This window comes from Chenopodium quinoa, unplaced genomic scaffold, assembly GCF_001683475.1.
Source record: "Chenopodium quinoa cultivar QQ74 unplaced genomic scaffold, ASM168347v1, whole genome shotgun sequence".
In the NCBI taxonomy this organism is placed as follows: Eukaryota; Viridiplantae; Streptophyta; class Magnoliopsida; order Caryophyllales; family Amaranthaceae; genus Chenopodium; species Chenopodium quinoa.
In genome coordinates this window covers 3,451,480-3,468,905 of record NW_018745523.1, presented here as the reverse complement: position 1 = coordinate 3,468,905, position 17,426 = coordinate 3,451,480, and the positions used below count along the sequence as shown (strand labels likewise).

Sequence of the window (17,426 nt, the reverse complement as noted above, 5' to 3'; positions counted from 1 at the left end):
ACTTAAAAAATACAGAGGGGGTATTAGTTTTTTTTTTTTTGAAGTACGTATATTAGCTCGCTGCTCACATTGCCTTGCGGCAGGGCCAAGCAATAGCTTGCTCGGCCATTGGTGGGCTTTGTGTGGTCGGCTTTTAGCTTTGATTAGACCTAATCAAGTTGAGCCCGACCCGCTAGCCTAGCCGTTTCGGGCATTTTTTTTTTCGGCCTAATTCCAATTTATGCAATTTTATTATTATTTTTTTTTTTGGCGCGGCTCGCTCGAAATTTGTCAAAAAGCCTACACGGCCTAGTTTTTGGATGGGTTTTATTTGACACATATATTTTGGCCCAAGCCTTTAACCGACCTGGCCCGAGGAATGAGCTAAATGACCTCGGCTCGGCCCGCCCATTGATTACCGCTAGCTTTGTTATTTCTTAGATATTCTTTTTTCTCCTGTAAGTATACTTTTAAGCCTGAAAATTGATGATGATTTTTATTAACATTGAAACCCTAAACACATAAACACAAACCTATTGAGATCTTAGCGGTTCTTGAGCAATTTCAACCTTTGAGTTTGGTTACATGAATTACGGAGGTTGTTGTGTAAATCTTGGGGATGCTTCTAGTTTAGTCGTCGCTAGGATACCAGTACCGGTGGTGGCGTATTTCTCTTCTAATTAAGATAGTGGGTCCCAAACCACGGCATAATCGAAGTACATTAGATCTTTGATCAGGAATGTGCTTTTGTTCTTTATTGTTCTTTTGATTTCAACAAGCTGTTTTCCAAAAAGAGGTGAATGCTAATTTAACAAGTTACTCCCTCTGTTTTTAAATACTTGCTCTATTTTTCTTTTTCAGCCGTTTTTAAATACTTGCTCCATTTCTTTATTTGGAAAGTTTTTACAATATTTAACTAATTTATCTCACTTAGTGGACCCACCAAGCCACCAAATATTTTCTCTCCTCCAATTCTCTCCACTACTTTTGCTTTTTACAATTTTTTATTCTTCCACTTATCCCACTATCTCTATATATTATTATTTTTTCCAATTTCTCCTAAAACTCCGCGCATGGAGAAATGGATCAATTATTTAAAAACGGAGTATTGTTTACCAAAAAAAAGAAGGATGCTTTTGGGCATTTAATAAAGGTTTAGACGTTTAGTCATAAACACAATTTCTGGACCCATAGAGTAAAGCCCACGCTAAAGAAAAGAATAAAGACTGAAAGCTCTTATGGACTTATGTTAAGAATACATAGGTGTATTTGTTGTACAATTTCCAAGTCATAAAATTGTAGGCGTCAATGTATAGTTCTCATGACTTGACGCACCAATACAAGAATAAATACAGCTATATTGTAAACTGAGGTCGTCCACAAGATAAATATCCTAGGATCGAGTGGTGATTAGTGAAAGAAGGTTCAACGTCAAGTCAATAGAAAAGAAGTGGCCTGGAAATTATACGCATATCAACGTAACACTCATCACATATTCACATACATCTTTATACAAAGTATATACCAATAGTATACTACGTATATATAAGTATACGAAATTCTTTAGTCTTAAAAAAATTATTGATTAAAAAAACAAATTATAATGTGGGTTTGGGTTATGGCGTTTAACACCATCAATATACTTATATCATACTTGTTGATTTGCAATCTTGGATTAATTTTCTCCTTGGCTGCCGATGATGCTGCAAATTTGACTTCGTTAGCCGATGAAAGAGTTGCTGCAGGTATAACTATTCTCCTGTTCACTTGCTTATACATTCAATTAGTAATTATGAAGCTTTAAATAAGTAATCTAGTACCTTACAACAACAAGAACAAAAAAAAAAAAAAAAAAAAAAAAAAAAAAAAAAAAAAAAAAAGTAATCTAGTAGTCTAGTACTACCTACTAAATATTTTAATTTGTAAGCTTTCACTTGTTCATTATTTTTCAACCTTAATTTGATAAAATTTCCTACTAGTAGAGCACCTACACATGACGTTTATTTAATACTCAATTGTAAGATGTGGTCCAATTGCTGAAAGTTATGCTAATTTTTTAATTGATGGCTTGTATTGTCGGGTTGGTGGCTCTGTTTTTCTGCTGCCACGATGTGAGTTGAGGGTGTAGCAGTGCTTGGGGAAAGAGGTGATTGGCTGCGTGGGTTTAATTTATGAGGTGGTGCGTTGATCTGAATGGCAGCGAGTGAGTGGTCGAGGTTTGTGGTGGCAAAATGGTGGCAAAGTGAGGTTGGATTGTGTGGACTGGTGTATGAAAGTGGGGTCACCTGCTAATTTGCCAGCTGCTGGTGGTGGGAAGCGGCCAGGCGGGTCAGGGCTAGCTGGGTTCTTTGCCATTAGAGGGGTTGTGCTAGCTGGGAAGGAGGAGGGGAAAAGGTGGTTTCAATTTTTATGTTCAGGTCCGGTCATTTGGACCTGGTAAAAGTTAATAACCCTAAAGTTTGAATCATTCAAAAATAATTTGTAGTTGAGATTAAATAAAGTAAATGGCTCAAAGTTGGATTAATTATATCAATTTTTTCCTTAGAAAATAAGAGAGGGATCATTTAAGACTCATTTAGTTAAAGAAAAGATTTGATTGTATTATACACTAAGGCCCGTTTGGTTTAATGTAAAACATTTTCAATGGAAAACTAGTTTTCATGGAAAACATATTTTTAAGGAAAACACACAATTGCAAATTAGTTTTCCTTTGTTTGGTTGCATACAAGAAAAGTCCAAGAAAAATAAAAAAATAAGAATGGAAATGTAAGGATGAATGAGAGGGAAGTAAAAAAAAGAGGTAAGGAGGAAAGAGGAAAATGTGGCTTCCGTTGTTTTTGGAAGAAAAATGTTTTCCATCATTAAAGGATAGAATTTTCCACCCTTGAAAATTGATTTCCACTCATTAACAAACCAAACAAAGGAAAATGGGAAAAAATGGAAAATCCATTTTCCATGAAAACATTTTACATCAAACCAAACAGAGCCTAAGTAAAACCAGTTTTGTTTTGGATAAATGTTGAAAGAGTTCCATTTGATTAAATATTACTACTCCATATGAAGTTATATTAGAGTGTACTTGTTCATCATTATTGAATGTGTAGCTGTTTTATTTTTGCAATAAAATTTGAATTGAAGGATTCATCAGCATTGATTGTGGAATGACTAAAGATTCACGATACGACAAAGAGAGAGGATTGTATTACAAGTCAGATTCCGAATTCATAAACACTGGAAGAAACGCGGAAGTAGCAGGAGGGTCATGGACAGTTTTCAACACACTTGGAAGTTTCCCAGATGGAAAAAGAAATTGTTACACCTTGAGACCTTTACAAGGCAAAAATCGATACTACTTAATCAGAGCTATGTTCTACTATGGAAATTATGATAACCTAAATACCATACCAACATTAGACATTTATATTGGAGTTAATTTATGGAAAACACTCTATTTAACAAGTGCAGATGACATGAGGATATTTGATGTTATTTACGCTCCCTCAGAAGATTTGATATATGTATGTTTGGTAAAAACTGGATCAACCATACCTTTTATTTCTACATTAGAGTTGAAGCCTTTGAACGACTCAATTTATAATTCCAGTGTTGATACTGCGCTATTAAAACGTCAGCGCAAGGATGTTGGCATCAATTCATCGACTAGCTATGTAAGTAGTGCTGTCAAATTTCAAACCGAAATCGTTTAACTGCTCGAAATCGACCGACCCAAATGAGAACCGAACCGATTAAAAACCGATTTTGTAAAATCGAAAACCGACCCAAACCGTATTTAAGTAAACCCGAAACCGAACCGATCCGAATAATGTCAAACCGTATAAGAACCGGACACGTTAACAAACCGAACCAGTTCTAAACCGAATCGAAAGCAAACCGAACCGAACCGTTTCTAACCCGAAACCGTTTGAACCAAGATAAAAACCGTTTACACCGAACCGTTAACAAACTGCAACCCGTTTGCACCGAACCGTTTATAAACCGAACCACTTACAAACCGAATCGTCTATAAATCAAACTGTAATTTCGACGTCACAATAACTCATCAAATCATGATTATGACACATCAATTAGTTGATTGAATAAGAAGCAGCTAATAATGTGATAGTAAAACAATAATAATTCATTAATACACTAAACTTTTATAATCTACGTTAATTCGTAATAAACTAGTAAGATCAATATGACTAAATTTGAAATAACATGATATGTATTTTTGAAATCGATGAGAATTTGTATATGATATAATGCCTAATGCCTAAATATGAAGTGATGAAGTTTCGGCTTGATATAAAACTTGTTAACCAGCAAAAGGTTAGCAAGTACTATGAAACTTCAAACCAAAATCATTTAACTGCTCGAATCCAAACGATCCGATTAAAAACCGACTTTTTGAAATAAAAAACGTTCCGAACTATAATTTAGTAAACGTGAAATGGAACTGATCCGAATAACGTTAAATCGTATAAAAGGCAAACCCGTTAACAAACCGAACCAAAATAAAACTGAACCGAAAAAGAACCGAACCGTTTCTAATTCGAAACCGTTTCCAACCCAAAACTGTTTGAACCGGTATAAAAACCGTTTACACCGAACCGTTAACAAACTGCAACCCGGCTGTACCGAACTGTTTACTTCCCGAATCGTTTACAACCCGAACCGAATTAATACCGCTCAAGAATAAACCAAAATCGAATCGAACCGATAACTATTTAAACCGAACTGAAACCGACCCGCGAGACACTTAAACCAATTTCAAACCGACCCAATTTAATACCGAACCGATTTCAAACCGAACTGAACCCGGACTGTCAAACCGTTTTGACAGTGCTATATGTAAGGTATCTATGTTTTCTTCCTTCATTTCTAGTTATATTGAATTATACCACGTACAACTTGAAAAAAAAAATTAAAAATCTATCCCTTTAACATAAATTTACAACCTTTTTTTTTTTTTAACCAAACAATATATATTATAAATTTATGTACACACCACATGTAATAAACTATGCATTATTTTTGTCAATTCACATGATTAATTATTAATATGTTTAGTTAATTGTTACTCCCTTCGTTTCTGAATAATATGCATAGTCAAACTTAGGACACTTGTCAATGCCACTAGCTGCGCTAGTTTGACCATAAATATATATATATATATGATTAAATATTATTAATATAAATAAAAAATTTTAAAAGTTAATACTACGGAGTAATATTTACAAGTATATAACAATATATATCATGATTAATTTTTTCAATGTTCCTAAACAACAATAGTCAATTTTAGGGCCTGTTCATATTTACTGAACTGATTGGAACTGAATTGAACTGAACTGAACTGAACTGAATTGAACTGAAATGATTGGAGCTGAACTGAACTGATCTAAGCTGAAATGAATATTTTATGAGAGATGGAAATTAAGAGCTGAACTGAACTGAACTGATTGAAGCTGAACTGAACTGAATTGAACTGAACTGAACTAATTGGAGCTCGACTGAACTGAACTGAACTGAAAATAAGTAAATATGAACAGGCCTTTAGTTTATGAATAGCGAAAAAAAAGTTAAACATATCAATTATTTAGGAACAAATGGAGTAGTAAATTGTACTCCATCTGTGTTGCATCATTATTATTAATTTCACTTAATCACATTCACTACTATGTTTGCCTTTTTTTTTATTGAATAAATGTTATGGAGTAATGGGATTGTTACAATGTCTTTTTTTTCATGATTTATTTTATGGAAAAATTGAAAAGAATAATCTCACCTTTCGCCCATCTGCTAAAAAAAATCCACCTTTTTGAATTCCAGAAATAATCCCACCTTGTAACTCCATCTTCCTAAAATGAACCTTTTACCGGTTTATGAAATTAGTAACCCGTTTTAGAAGGTGACTTGAAACTTGTCACCTTCTAATTGGTCCTAATTTTAAATAAATAAAAAACAATTAAAAAAAACTCCCAGCCCCACGACCACCCCCTTCATCGCCACCATCACCACCATCACAACCCCCTGCCGCCACCTTCCCAGTTCCCACCATCACCACCAACATGGACACCTAAGATGCAAGCCCAGCCCATCCACCTGAGCCACGCCCACCTGAAATGCAACCCCGCCCCACCCCGCCACCTGAGCCAAGCCCACCTAACCCGAGATTTCAACCGCCATTGATTCCGTTTTGTCAAGCTCCGAGGTTTCGACCCAAAATCGCCACCCCAAATTGTCGAGGAAGACTTCGTTCAGGTGTGGTGTATGGGCCCAACGGAGAATGGGTCCAGGCTTTTGTCCGGCCAAAACTCGATCGGAGATTCTGGGCATTTGTCCGACCGAAACTCAAATCGGAGTTTTTGGGATCGACGACGATCACTTCACACACCAAGAGGGGGAATCGAGGGAGGGAATCAGAGAAGGGGAGGGAATCGGAGAAGGGGAAGTGGAAGGGGGAACGGAGAAGGGGATGGAATCAAGGAGGGTGGCTGGTCCAGCTGTTTTACCGGCGGTTTGACTAGCTTTTTCGGCGTCAGGGGGTTGTGATGGTGGTGATAAAGGGGTGGCGGCTGGGGGTTGTGATGGTGGCGATGAAGGGGGTGGTCGTGGGGGCGGTGCCAATGGTGGGGTGGGCTGGGTTAGGGTGTTTGGGATTTTTTCTTTTTCCTTTTTTTTTTTGAATAGTCTTTTTCCTTTTATTTATTTAAAAAAAAAAACAAAACAAAAAATTTACCTGTTTAAACGGTGGTAAGTAAAAACGTTTATTTTAATCAGATGGGGTGTTAAGGTGGGATTATTTCTGGAATTCACAAGCTAAGGGCAAAGGTGAGAATCGATCCCAGGAAGTCCTGAAATCGAAAAGGAAGTTCTAACCACTTGAGCTATCCCTCACCCTCTACTTTATATTATACTAATGTGTTCTTGTATTTGTATTACTAGGTCCTACTATTGTTTCTCTGTTGTGATCATTAGCTAACACAACGTTACGTTATTAGGAATCTTATACATTTGAGTGTTGATGTCCAGCACTGAAGATGATCCATATGATTGATTATGGAAGGGGATTTCAGATAACATTCAAGCTTGGAGCTCTATAAAAAGTGACCAAACAATGGATTTTATGTCCACTGATCCCTATGAATTACCACCTTCAGTTTTAAAGACAGCTGACATTCCTGTGCCAAATACTATCCCCTTGACTTACAATTGGATTGGGGAAACCGTCAATACTGGATTATTATATGTGTACTGGCACTTTGCTGAAATTCAGAAGCTAGGAAGCAATGAATCAAGAGAATTTACTATTTCGATACCCGGAAAATATCAGTCAGGAATAATTAGCCTCAAATATTTGCAACCGTTAACTATTGTTTCTCCTGTCAGGGTTAATGGAGCTCCTCTTGAATTTTCCATTGTGAAGACAAATACGTCGAAACTCCCTCCCATTCTCAATGCTTTTGAGATATATGGAGTATTGAACTTCTCAGCATCTGCAACGGACCAAAACGATGGTAAGCTGAGGTTTACAGAAAAATGACATACATTATGTTTATTTATTGAATGAGATTTTTTTAGAAAAAGAAAAAAAAAAAAAAAAAATTGTCTGAAAGGACATATATGTTCACTATTTAGTTTGGAAGGACCTTAAATGTTTAAAGTGGTCTAAAAAGAAGTTTATTTTGTTGTTTGGGAGAACCTTAAAGTCGAAATATGACAATAATTGACTTTATCTGATGTTGACCTCTCATATATAACCTTAAAAAATAACTCCGCTTTGTTGAAACTCATTGTAGCCCACTTGTGAGTATCCCATATTGGAGAAAGAGAAGAGGTGGTTCCACTTTATAAGGTAGAGGAGTTACTCCTACTATTGGCAATTGGTTTTAATATGGAAGCTCGATCTTAAGCCTTGTTTGTGGACCAAACTCTCCTCCTCCTTGTTTGGATTGTCCGGGCCCATTTCATATTGTTTTGAAATTTAACACGCTTTTTTTTTTTCCACAAATTCCCTTATTTTGATTTGTGTCATATGGGGATTAGAAGAGAGAGAAGGAGGAATTGGAGGGAAATCGTGGAAAAAAAAAAGAGGTTTTTTTTAAGTCACGTGAGTGGTCAACATCGGAGAAAAAAGTCAATTACTGTCGGATTCTGACCTCAAGGTCTCCTCAAACAGCAAAATAAACTTATAAGATTCTTTTAACCACTTTAAACATTCAAGGTCCTTCCAAATAAAATAGTGAATATATATGTCCCTTCCAAACAAATTTTCCAAAAAAAAAAATACGCTCTTGTTATTATTGGTCGATGCCATAATGAATATCAAGACGAACTACACAGTACCGGCGAGTTGGCAAGAGGATCCTTGTTTACCTGAAGTTCCTTTGGATGGTTTAAAATGCAGCAGCAATGATCACAATTCACCCAGAATAACTTCTTTGTGAGTCTAAACATATACCTTTTCAAGTTTTTGCATTCTTTGACATAATTATGTTAGTATATACTTAATATTTAAAATGAATTGAATGCCAGGAATTTGTCTTCCAATGGATTGGTTGGGGATATACCCCGTTCATTGTCTGCTCTTACCGCTTTAACCTACTTGTAAGTTGAATTTGTATCTCTGAATATGTTTTAATTATTAGGAAAATTTTTAAATTACCATCCAATAATGTAATCATTTTTAAAATAACCACCCGTTTAATTTTTTATTTTTCTACTAACTTCAATTCATATTTTTCTCTTTGAAATTTGGTAGAATTTGGTGAAGAAAATGTGAATTAAAGTTTAGAGAGTGTTTTTAAAGAGAAAATTCGGAGAAAAAATCAGTCAAGTGGGTCAAAATAAGTGTTAGGTGGGGCCTATAGATGGAAAATCCACCGAATTTTTGAAATGGGTGGTAATCTGAGCATTTATTTAATTTAAGGGATGGTAATTTAAAATAAAAAATTAAGCAGGTGGTTAGTTCAAAAATTGTTACATTTTTTAGTGGTAATTTAAAAGTTAACCTAATTATTATGTAGTTTACCCAACAAGCGAGTTGTGTTATAGATCTATGAAATTCCACCGTGATATACGCTCCCTCCATCCCATAATATATACTTGAGACATTAGACTTATTTTCCATTTTTATTCATGCATTAGATTTGACCATAATTTTTTACTAACATAATAAAATATATTTTATTATAATATATGTTGTTATAGATTTCAATATAAAGTTTTATAATATAATTTTTATAATAATTTCATTAATATTTAATTATATAAAAATAAAGTCAAACTAGTGCATTGACATGTGTAAGTGCACGTAATGTTTGACTGTGTCATATATTGTGAGACATAGGGAGTACTTCCTCTATTTTGTTTTACTAGCAACACAATCTTTAAGCATGCAGTTTTAGGAGGTGATTAGTGACAGTAGATGAATGATTTTCTCAATAATTTTACCGTGATTAGGAAAGGGTTACATATCATGTGTTAAAATTATTTTGATTAATTTATCCATCTAAAATTGCGTGCCACAAGGATTTATTGCAAATTTTTAAGTAAATAAAAACAGAGAAAGTATATGGTATATATAAATCAAACATATATATATAACTATATAAGTCTAAGGTATGCAAAATAATATAATCACATTTATACTACAAATTGTTTTTTTCTTTTTTTTTTCTCAATGTATAATATAGGTTTTTGTAACTTTACTGCTTACTTTTTTCTTAGTATTATCAATGTACGAGATTGATATGTGTTCTTGACCTTATGCTTATTGTTGTTTAAGGGACCTTTCATATAATAACTTAACAGGAGTTATACCTGATTTTTTGGCTAAGTTACCGTCTCTACGTACCATGTAAGTTTTTTAATTTGCGGAACATTACATAGTTTCTTAAACCTGAGATATGCATGCATTTGACCATGTTAAATCCTCCTACAACAGAGATTTGCGATATAATATGCTCACTGGTTCAGTTCCGGTAGCATTAAGAAAGAAGGAAGAGGATGGCTCAATAAAATTGAGGTTAAGTTTATATCTTATGCACATCATTTATAGTTTATCTTATATAAGAAAAAATAATGTATTATAAAAATTCTATAATGTCATTTTTTAAAAAAGGCACCACAATATATTGATGTGGCGAAATCTAATTGGCCCATATTTAGTATATTGATTTTTATTTTGAATTATTTTTAATGTCTATAATGTATTAAAATTGTATTAATATTAGGTATTCTTTATAATACATGTATTTTGTTTAGAAATACTTAATCATAATTATGAAAATTATCTTTGTCTTCCTGCCTCTTCATCGCACCTGCACCACCAACAACATTTCCCAAACCACTGCAACCCAACAACTCACCACTGCCGCACCACCTAGTAGAAAAACAACCACCTCCACCGTCGGACAGCAGATAAGCCACCAGCACCCCTCTTGCCGCTCCACCCACCGCACTGCTACAGCAGCGCGCCCTGCCCATCCTTCAGCCCCGCAATCAATCACCACCATCCAACTCTAAAACGCACAGCAGCACCATACATTTTCAGTCACCAACACAACCACCACCTTCAATCCACGCTTCAATTCACCAAGACCACCAAAACGCAGCAGCAATTGCAGCAATTAGAACCTCCAATCCACCATCAATTACATCGATTCGCCATCCAATTACAACAATTCCGGCCTCCAATCGCAGCAACAACCACCACCTTCAATCCACGCTTCATCAACAACACCAAAACGCAGCAGCTATTGCGACTATTAAAACCTCCAATCCACCATCAATTACAGATTTTTGCCACCCAATTACAACAATTCCGACCTTCAATAGCAACGACGACTTCGAATTGTGCTCCAATTGAAGATCCAGAAATGATTCGAGAATAGTTTATAAAAATTAAAAAAAAATAAATACTACAACTATGTATTTTATACTGTAAAAAAAAAAGGTATTTATAAATAATACACATGTATAGTATAACTAGATGAAGCCCGTGCGATGCACGGGTCGATCTATTTTTTTTTTTTTTAAAATATTTTCATATTTATGTGATTACATTTGTTATTTTATTAGTTGTACACTTGTACGTAATATATCATTTATTACAAATTTTTGTATGTGGCAAGGGTTACTTGTGGGGTGTTACTGGTTTTGTCAGGGGTTACTTGTAGGTATTACTTGTATTCTGGGGTTACTTGTATGGGTGTTACCGGTTTTGGTCGGGGTTACTTATAGGGTGTTACTGGTTTTGTCAGGGGTTACTTGTAGGTGTTACTTGTATTCTGGGGTTACTTGTACGGGTGTTACTGGTTTTGGTCGGGGTTACTTGTAGGGTGTTACTGGTTTTGTCAAGTGTTACTTGTATTCTAGGGTTACTTGTATGGGTGTTACTGGTTTTGGTCGGGGTTACTTGTAGGGTGTTACTGGTTTTGTCAGGTGTTACTTGTATTGTAGGGTTACTTGTATGGCTGTTATTGGTTTTGATCAAGGGGTTACTTGTAGGGTGTTATTAGTTTGGTATGAGATTTTGGTCTGGAGTTACTCAGAATACAAGTAACACATACAAGTAACCCCACGATACAAGTATCCAATACAAGTAACCTCATAATATAAGTAATATCATACAAGTAACCCATACAAGTAACCCCAGAATACAAGTAACCCTAATATACAAGTAACCGTGCCGCACCATGTGGCTTGCCGCACTGAAAAACCTCTGATCATTTATTAGATAAACTTCATAATCTCAAAAGATAATATTTCGTATTTAATTAATGTAACCATTAAAATCTCATTGGTCAATTATGCTTATGTGACACTTGTATTATTTATTGGATATAACTATAATATATAATCTTACGTGGCACGTTAACTAAACTTAGGTGGCATATTCCTATTGTAACGTTTTAAAAATATTAATCTTATGTGGCGCTCTAATAATTTTTTAAAAATAAAAATCCTATGTGGCGCTCTAAAATCTCGAGAAAAAACTCCCCTTTATATATATATATATATATATATATATATATATTAGATTTGGCTTTTAAAACTAAATAAAAAAATTAACCAACCATAACATGTCACGTCAGCATATTATGGTGTCATTTTTTTGAAAAATGACATAGTAAAATCATCCATTGATAGTAGTTTTATAATTGTTCCCACAATCATAGTTCATGTAGCATTCTATCTTACCCTAATCCTACATGCCCTCGTCTCATAGATTGGAAGGCAATCCAGATTTGTGTATGTCACACCACTGCAAGAAGAAGATTTCAAAGACGGCAATGGTGGCTTTAATAATATTATTTGTAACAATCATCTCTATTGCAGCAATAGTAGGAGTATTGATCTACATGTGTAAAAAATAACGGCTATTTCACGAAATGCCACTGAGCAATTTAAAAATTCACCAAACGCCATCAAACTTTTCAAAATTCACCAAATGCCACCGAGTTTTAAAAAAAAATCACAAAGTGTCATTAATGACCAACGGTCGTTAACTCCGTTAGTCATTAGGGGTTAATCATGACACATGTCATGATATAATTGGTCCATTTATCTTAATTCATAACAATTAAAAACAAAAAATAAAAAAAAAAAACCCAAAATTTTCCTAGCCACCCCCACCCCCACCCCCACCACCGCCAAACCCTAGCCCCTGCCCTTATCTCGCCGAAAAACGACCGTCCACCACATTAACCACCAAAAATCGGCCGGTCGTCCCTTTAACGACCCACCGCCGACCCCCAAAACCACCCACACAAATTGCCCTGACCCCAAAAACCAACAACAAGCACAAGCTTTGGCAACAACATCACCACCGCGCAAAACCACTCATATCCTCCACCCTTGAAACGACGAAATCGGCCATAGAAATTGACCATTCTGGATTTTCATGGTCGATTTCGGCCGTTTGAGGGTGAAGGGTTTCCATAGTCGGGTTTTATTTTTGGTTTCCATGGTCGATTTCGGTGGCTATGGTGATGCGTCGTGTTGGTGCGTGAGGTGGTGGCGGGGGCTGGGGTGGGGATCACGGCGGGGGTGTCGGGTAGGCAAAGTTCTGTAGGTCGTCGTCAAGGTGCTTGAGTCGGGCAGGCGAAATTGTGGGCATTGTGTGAGACAGTTGCGGTGGCTGGGGTGATTTATCGCGAGGTGGAAAGGGAGATTAACAGGGGTCAGTGGTTTTGGTGGGGTCAATGGGTTCAAGAGGGAGGTTAGGGGTTCCGGCGGATTTCGACGGGAGGTTAGTAGATTCCGGCGGTTGGCTTTGGGCTGTCGGTAGGCTTTGGCTGGTGGTTATGGTAGTGGGGGCTGGTTTGGGTTAAGATTTAGAGATTTTTTTTTTTAAAAAAAATAATTTTAATTTAAACGTTTTTTTAAAACCGATTGCTGACTGACACGTGTCCACATGTGTCATGATTAAGCCCTAGTTATTAACGGAGTTAACTCCGTTAGACAATAATGGCACCTTGTGAATTTTTTTAAAACTCGGTGGCATTTGGTGAATTTTGAAAAGTCCGATGACATTTGGTGAATTTTTAAATTGCTCAGTGGCATTTAGTGAAATAGCCGAAAAAACAAAAACCAGGTATTAAGGGTTCGTTTGGTATTGTTGTGGTTTTCTGTTTTTTGGTTTTTTGTTGTATAAAAGTATATGATATATGTCACATAATGAATCAAAAATTATTTAAACTTATTAGAATCATAATAATTTTGAAAACTGACAACAAAAAAGTGGAAACATTTTTTTCTTGTTTCTTGTTTTTGGTTTTTAGTTTTTGAAAAAACAAGAAACTAAAAACCAAAAATGATGTCAAACAAGAGCTCAGGGCTTGTTTGGCACTGTTTTTTGTTTTCAGTTTTTTTTTTTTCTAAAAAACAAAAAACAAAAAACAGGAAACAAGGAAAAGGTGTTTCCACTTTTCTGTTGTCAGTTTTCAAAATTATCATGAGTTTAATAAATTTGACTAATTTTTTTATTCATTGTATGACATTTTTCATATGATTAAAAAAAAACAAAAACATGATGCCAAACGAACTCTTAATTGTTCTCTTAATTGTTTTTGTTATTTGTAACTATTTTTTTAATTATTTTTTATGTATATAAAGGGTAAGAAATTAATATACCAGTTTTAGAAATTGAATTTCCCAGATTATAAAAGATTCACCTAAAAGTGGCCTAGAATCAAAATCATACTTTATCTCGTCAATTGACTCCGTTACTTAATTTAGACATTCACCCAACATTTTGCTATCTCAATTATTATATCATATTACTAATATGTACAGCTGGACTCGTAGCTAGGCCACATGATAGCGACACTTGACATTTCAGTTTTTCTTCAAGTGTTGTACGACATAAGCGACAAATAGGATGCAAAATAATCGAATTTTAGATAGTTTTTTGAAGATAAAAATGTTGGATAGAGTTTTATTATCAATACACTAATAATATTTCATATATACAAATTAATCATAACTTTTAATACAAATCTAATATCTCGGTTCTATTTCCATCATAAAATTCGTTTTAAAAGGTCCTATAATAATAAGATCTATTTATAATACATTTAAAATAAGGAAAAAGATATATGTAGCAAGAAGCTAAAAGTGGAAAGAATTGACAATAAATAAACATTTATTACACCGATTTACTCGTGAATTGTTGATAAATTCACAACTTAAAATAGTAGAGAATTAGTAAAAAAAAAAAAAAATTTACCGGCTAAAATACTTTCAGTTTTGTAAAATTAATTTAAGTATGATATCGCATGTTAAATATTATGCATTATCAAAGCTAATTATATGACAATATTTAACATTCAAACCAAAAGATTTATCATAATGTTCAATAAACAACCATCCAAGGCATAAAACTAATCACTAATATATAAAGCCGGTCTCGCAACCATGTCACGAGACAGCGACACATGACATTCCAGTTTTTCGTCAAGTATCGCACCACATAGGTGACAAATATGTATTATTGTGACACATAAGCTAAGTAAACAACTTTTTGAATAGATTTTTGAAAATAAAAATGTTGTATAGAGTTTTATTATCATTATACTTCTCATTTGACTTTAAATTGACACATTGGACTATTGACACATTGGACTTTTTTTCACAATTCGTATACTTCCTCCATTCTTTTATTATTACACCATAAGGGTTTGATACATATTTTTTGGTAGTGGAAAAAAGGATGAGAGAGAAAGGTAGAATTACAAAATTGTCCATATGTGATTGTTTATACAAATAAAAAAGTAGGGGTTAAATAGCAAGGGTATATTAGGTATTTGTAGTGTGAACACAAATATTTCTCTACTTAAAATGGATATGGTGCAATATTTGTGAAATTTCCTAAAAAGGAAAGTGGCGCAATATTAAAAAAACGGAGGAAGTATTACGTTTTAGTACTATAATATTTTACAAACAAAATAAAAACATAGCTTATCATAAAATATGTTGTTAGATAGTGAAAAAAAAAGTCTAAAATGTCAATTTGCCATAAAAATTGTGCCAATTTTTAACTAATTTAATGTTTTATGCTCTTGAATCTCTCAATTTCTCTTTCACATACACTTTAATTACTTTTTTTAATTAGAAATGTCTATTTCCCTTGTATTTTTATTACTTTATTGGTTGAGAATTCTACTTTTCCATATACTTTCATTATTTCACATATTCTACCTTAATTTGATCCCGTGATTTTCCTTCAAAAGTGACAAACAAAAGGGGACAAAATGAGTACATAAAAGGTCCATTGTTAAAGCTAGAGAGTCAAGGCTTCACATATATCGAAGTGAGGAATATGACAAATAATTTCCAAACAATGATTGGTAAAGGAGGATCAGGAAAAGTTTTTGACGGCTCCTTACCAGATGGTACTCGTGTGGCTGTTAAAATGCTGAACCCATCTGATACTCATAGCTTACAGTTGTTTCGTACTGAGGTATGATCAATTAGTATACACTGCATGTCTGCATCATTACATCCTGCTATAACAAGCTAACACCTTTTTTCTCTGACTGACAGGCTGAATTGTTAGCAAGAGTTCATCACAAAAACCTTGTTTCTCTCATAGGTTACTGCATAGAAGGGGATAACATGGCACTTATATATGAACATATAGCTAATGGCGACTTGTAACAGCACATATCAGGTAAACATACACTATTAACAACCTACTATTGTTGTGATCATGACATTATTTTGTAGAAATTATTGGCATTATAAAAAAACTGTTGCAATTTTGCTTGAGACCTTGAGTACATCTTAGATTTTAGGGAGGAGCAGAGTATTGAAATTTGAAAAATATTAAAAAGTTCCGATGCCGGGAATCGAACCCGGGTCTCCTGGGTGAAAGCCAGATATCCTAACCGCTGGACGACATCGGAATTCTAGTTACAACTATAGAACGTTTGACATAATAATTATTGACAAAATATAGAAGATATTTATAACTACTCTCATTAAATTTAGACCACATGCATGTAGCTGACTGCTGCTAGTATATTTATCTAGACCATCTTCCAACCTATCTAGCTTAACAATCAAATCTCAATCACAACTACCTAATTTTGCTATATTCCCAACTTCCCCTCTATATAAAGGACACTAAAATGTGTTTGTATTAAATCTAGTCACCTCAATTATTGCTAGTATTATTGTACATACACTTGTTTATACGGCATTCTCTCTCCAATTTTTGCCCATTTCTAGAGTTGTTACCTTGAGTGTTATTACCATTTTCAAGTGTAACATATTATGTTTGAAATAGTTGGGATGTCTTTTTCTCAAGAAAAAGATTATATTAGTTAGTTGTATGTGCACGTTTCTACATTTATTAGGGTTTGCTATTAAAAAAACGATTAATAATGGTAACGTTATTTTCTCAATGGTTATAACATCTTAACGTTGGTAGCTATTGTGACAAAAAAAGAAGATTTCCATAAATTCAACAATAAAGCCTTAATTAGTAGAAACAACTATTTTATGGATATCTAGAATATGATTAATGTATGATATACAACTATTATTTTGATCTATTTCTAATCTTAATGTTCATGACCTACACTCCCAAGTAATTTTTTGTGTAAACTTCAATTCTTCTTGACCGTACCCCTAATTCCTTCACTAAATACAAATTAAAGTATTAATTCCTAGTTCAATGAATCAAATAATAATACTCCATTATTTAGTTGATATATCAACTTCAATTCAATAGTCATATGTTTGGCTAATAAGAACAATTTTTCTTGTTCTTTTAGTTTTTAAGTTTGGCTAATCTAGAAAGAACATTGTATAACACAATTTTCTCCGTTGTAACTATTGTTTAAGGTTATGCACTCAATTCTATGAAATATGAGTAAATGCATCAATTTTTTGAAATTGATGAGTATTGAGTAATACCCGGTAGTTGTGCATTG

The 17,426-nt window shown here is 34.2% G+C and overlaps 1 non-coding gene and 1 pseudogene across 1 annotated transcript; one reads left to right on the top strand and one right to left on the bottom strand.

Annotated features, from left to right (window-relative positions):
• Window positions 1–1,354: 1,354 nt before the first annotated feature.
• Window positions 1,355–16,435, top strand: LOC110715623 (annotated as a pseudogene).
• TRNAE-UUC lies at window positions 16,323–16,394 on the bottom strand. The gene has a single exon. It is a non-coding gene; the product is annotated as a tRNA-Glu (tRNA).
• Window positions 16,436–17,426: the final 991 nt, after the last annotated feature.